We start from the raw sequence: 5,159 nt of genomic DNA, 5'->3' as shown, positions 1-5,159 counted from the left end.
CCAGTGGTGTGTGCGTGCTTGTGTTTGCCTGACTCTTCCTCCACCAGATCCTATTGGGGTAGGGAGGTTAGGTTAGGGGAGGGCCAGGCTGATTGTAAGTAGGGAGGGGAAGAGGAAGGGAGGGAGGAAGGGAGGAGGGAGGAAGGGAGGAGGGAAGGGAGGGAGGGAGCTTGGGAGAGCAGGAATGACAACAATAAAGTCTTTATTTGGCAGCCAAAATCCCAAAGACTCCATCCACACACCATGCCCACTAACGGACCCGTTTTTAATAACATTTCCTTCTGCTGCTGCTGCTTCTGGGAGGGAGGTTGTTTGACCCATGTTTGGAAAACAGGCCAAATTAACAGAAGAAATGGAATGAAAGCAACCTCTGTGCCGGCGAGAACTGGATGGCTGGGTCCAGCACCAGCATCTTGCATTTCTCCTCCTGACAATCGCCTTGCTTCTGATGCCCCTCACTCCTCTGCTCTTGAATTCCCAAATGTGGGGGTGGGGATGTGTTTTCTGAGCAGTGATGGTCCTTCCCTAGGTCACCTTCCCTGGGAGGTTGCTAAGGGGATGGAGTCCTGCTCTGTGTGAGCTGGCATGGGAGATAGTTCGCTCTGAGAACCGGAGAGGGAAAAGTCAGGCCTGGGACTGCACTGCAGAGTAAGGCAGAATAAAGATTTTATGTGAGACCTAAAGTCACTGTCCGTGTGGACAATGTCAGTGTCTTCTCTCAGCTTGCCCATGTACATCACACTCAGGAGAGATTTGGGTGCGGTATAGTCATCAAACACAGTAAGTGGGGAAACCCGAATGTTCCCCGTCCATGTCTTCCCAGGAGACGCATTCAGGTAAGAACTTCCTCTAATAATTTTTCTCAGTTAAAAAACTGCAGCACACTTGCAGTTAAGTGTTAAGTAGCAACCCATCAAAAGTTCCTGCCACCTCAGTTGACAACTGAGAAAACTTGCTTATGTTTACATTTTCTATCATCAAGTCCATGGAGAACAGCTTCTTTGGAAGCATTGACAGGGATAGCATTTTGCGATTCACTGACTTCATACAGCTGGACCCTTAGTCTTTTCCAGAAAGAGATAGCTCCTCTAGAAAGGGGCTTCCCTGGTGGCTCAGATGGTAGAGAATCCACCTGCAATATGGGAAACTCAAGTTTGATCCCTGGGTCAGGAAGATCCCCTGGAGAAGGGAATGGCTGGCTACCCACTTCAGTATTCTTGCCTGGAGAATTCCCTGGACACTTGTACTTTTCCTCCAGAAAGAGCTTCCCTTTCTTGAATCTCGGGGACACCAATAGGTGTAGCTTGACCCAAGGGGAGGTATTTATCTCTTCTTGGTGTATCAAGGACAATATGAAGCGACTGCTGGGGAGAATGGCGGGAAGTCAAGTCACCGGGGTTGCTGCTGCTGTTGCACACTCCTAGGAAGTGTGGTCAGGGGCACAGAATGCGAGGGCGGGAAAGTGCAGGAAGGGCGAGGTGGGAGGGAGGGGGCTCCCCGATGTGGAAGATCACAGACACATTTCCAGAGTCAGGACCTGCTCACACTTCCCACCCAGGCTGAAATCTCATCTCCAGGGCTCACTGCTTATTTGATCTGCTTAGCAACTGCTGCTTGATTATAAGCAGTGAGTGCTGGAAGCAAGAGAAAAAAGGGCATGGTTGTATACGAAACTCTCCAAGGGAGGTGGCTCAGGCTCCCACCTCTCCACGGCCCTGCCTGAAGACTCTGCTGGGAAGTTGTCATGTGGCCCGGGGCAGTTTTGGCTCAGACTGGCTCGTGGTCGTCAGGCCCACTAGGGCTGGGTCTGGGGCAGACCCTCAACCCTCACCAACTGAGGCTCCCAGCCGAGGGTGGCTGGGGGTCTGGGCAAATGCACGACAGGGAGGAGCTGTGGGAGATCTGTGGTTGCTTATCCCACCGCCCAGCCTGGGGGGTCTGGGTCACCTGGGGTGAGTGGCTCCTGGTGGGTAGAGGCAGCATGTTACTCATCATGGTATAAGCCGCAGCACCCACCTGGGGCTTGGCACACCCTCGGTGGTCAGTAGAAGTCTGTTTCATCACATTTAAGAGGGTTGAACAAGGAAATTCTCTGTCACTCTCTTTTAAAAAATGTTTGAAAAGCTAATACTGTCTCTTGATTCAAATTCCAAATGGTACAAAAGATTGTACCAGGGAAAAGTCTTCCACCCTCTCTGTCTCTCCATCATCCAGTTTCCTTCAGGACACAATTGGCATACCAGTTTCTTGTGTCTTGCCAGGTTTATTTAATGCACATGTAAGCAGTAAGTACAAGCAACTACGCACTTTCATTTTTGCTCTGTAAGATAGCTCGATGACCACTCATATTGGTACTTAAGGCTCTCCCTCACTCTCGGCCCCATAGTTATCTGAGCGGCCCCTCCTGATGGACATTTGGGCTTGTTGCCCTCTCCCGACCCATTTTTAAGGTAATGGACTCGGAGTCTCGTACACTTGGGCCCAGCTATGGTTCTCTGCCTCCTTTCCATGCTGGCTGAGTGGCCTGAGGCTACTCATCTGCCCTTTCCGAGCCTCAGTTTTCTCATCTGCATATGGCAGGTATCATTTGCCGTCTATTGACTGGATGGTTCAATTATTCTATAGTTTAAACTTTCTTCTAAAAGTTAACCTCATTTCTGAATCTGAGTACTCCTATCACTGGTACAGTGGAAAACTCCATCTCAGCTCTTGGTTGTCCCTCCCCCCGGGCTGTCCAGTCAGTAGGCAGTTAGCGTTTCCCCTCCAAGGCTGCAGGACACTCCCTTTGTCCTGGAAGGCCCCTCTAGCCCAGCAGACCTCTGACACTTTCTAAGGCTGTGTGCCCAGAACAGAAACCTTCCACAGGGCGGTCATTTCCTTTCTGGAGACACGCTGGCTCCTGGCTCATTGCCAGGGGCTCAGGCCCCGCACACCCCACATTCTCCCCTGGCTTGGGGCCAACCAGGGCTCGTTTCTGCTCAGAGAAGAAGCTTCCTAGGCCTCCTTATTTCTGGCCATGACACTGTATGTATGTTCAGAAACTCCCCAGGGCTCCGCCTTATAGAAAATGAAACCAAGGAACTCATAGGCTCTTTCCCCGCCCTGCCTCCCCTAGAACAGACCTGACCTTCACCTGTCAACCAAAGGGAAGGGGAAAGACAGGGAGGGGAGGAGAGAGCCACGTCTGCAGACTCCCAGGGAGCACAGTTGTGCTAGACAACCCTGAAAGTCCTTTCCGCTCGCTGTCCGTGATCCTGTCTAGAGATCTGTGGGCCAGCTGAGCAGTGTTGCTGCAGCATCAGCTGTGTGAACAGACAATACTGGCCAGCGGCTGCTCAGTCAGTGTCACCTCCAGAGTTCCTCAGGGCCTCAGGAAGCCAGGTTCAGGGGAGTGGTAATGGTATTCTGCCTTTCAAGAAGAGGTTCTCGAAGGTTCTGGGATGCCTACCTTCCAACTACATCATCCTGGAATTCCAGTCTCAGTTCAGTTCAGTTTAGTTGCTCAGTCGTGTCTGACTCTTTGTGACCCCACGGACTGCAGCACGCCAGGCCTCCCTGTCCATCACCAACTCCCGGAGTTCACTCAGACTCATGTCCATTGAGTCGGTGATGCCATCCAGCCATCTCATCCTCTGTTGTCCCCTTCTCCTCCCACCTTCAGTCTTTCCCAGCATCAGGGTCTTTTCTAAGGAGTCAGTTCTTTACATCAGGTAGTATTGGAGTTTCAGCTTCAGCATCAGTCCTTCCAGTGGATATTCAGGACTTATTTCCTTTGGATGGACTGGTTGGATCTTCCCCAACACCACAGTTCAAAAGCATCAATTCTTTGGCGCTCAGTTTTCTTTATAGTCCAACTCTCACATCCATACATGACCACTGGAAAAACCATAGCCTTAACTGTATGGACCTTTGTTGACAAAGTGTCTCTGCTTTTTAATATGCTATCTAGGTTGGTCATAACTTTTCTTCCAAGGAGCAAGCGTCTTTCAATTTCATGGTTGCAATCACCATCCGCAGTGATTTTGGAGCCCCCCCAAATAAAATCTGCCACTGTTTCCACTGTTTCTCCATCTATTTGCCATGAAGTGATGGGACCAGATGCCATGATCTTAGTTTTCTGAATGTTGAGCTTTAAGCCAACTTTTTCACTCTCCTCTTTCACTTTCGTCAAGAAACTTTTTACATTTTCTTCACTTTCTGCCATAAGGGTGGTGTCTTCTGCATATCTGAGGTTATTGATATTTCTCCTGGCAATCTTGATTCCAGCTTGTGCTTCATCCAGCCCAGTGTGTTTCTTATGATGTACTCTGCATATAAGTTAAATAAGTAGGGTGACAATATACAGCCTTGATGTACTCCTTTCCCAATTTGGAACCACTCTGTTGTTCCATGTCCAGTTCTAACTGTTGCTTCCTGACCTGCATACAGATTTCTCAGGAGGCAGGTCAGGTGGTCTGGTATTCCCATCTCTTTCAGAATTTTCCAGTTTTCTGTGATCCACACAGTCAAAGGCTTTGGCATAGTCAATAAAGCAGAAATAGATGTTTTTCTGGAATTCTCTTGCTTTTTCTATGATCCAGCAGATGTTGGCAATTTGATCTCTGGTTCCTCTGCCTTTTCTAAAACCAGCTTGAATATCTGGAAATTCATGGTTCACGTACTGTTGAATCCTGGCTTGGAGAATCTTGAGCATTTCTTTACTAGCGTGTGAGATGAGTGCAATAGTGTGGTAGTTTAACCATTTTTTGGCATTGCCTTTCTTAGAGATTGGAATGAAAACTGACTTTTCCAGTCCTGTGGCCACTGCTGAGTTTTCCAAATTTGCTGGCATACTGAGTGCAGCACTTTCACAGCATCATCTTTCAGGATTTGAAATAGCTCTACTGGAATTCCATCACCTCCACTAGCTTTTTTTTGTAGTGATGCTTCCTAAGGCCCACTTGACTTCACATTCCAGGATGTCTGGCTCTAGGTGAGTGATCACACCATCATGATTATCTGGGTCGCGAAGATCTTGTTTGTATAGTTCTTCTGTGTATTCTTGCCAGCTCTTCTTAATATCTTCTGCTTCTGTTAGGTCCATACCATTTCTGTCCTTTATTGAGCCAATGTTTGCATGAAATATTCCATTGGTATCTCTAATTTTCTTGAAGAGATCT

Source organism: Capricornis sumatraensis, chromosome 14, assembly GCF_032405125.1.
Source record: "Capricornis sumatraensis isolate serow.1 chromosome 14, serow.2, whole genome shotgun sequence".
Lineage (NCBI taxonomy): Eukaryota > Metazoa > Chordata > Mammalia > Artiodactyla > Bovidae > Capricornis > Capricornis sumatraensis.
Note: the sequence above shows the minus strand (reverse complement) of the source record.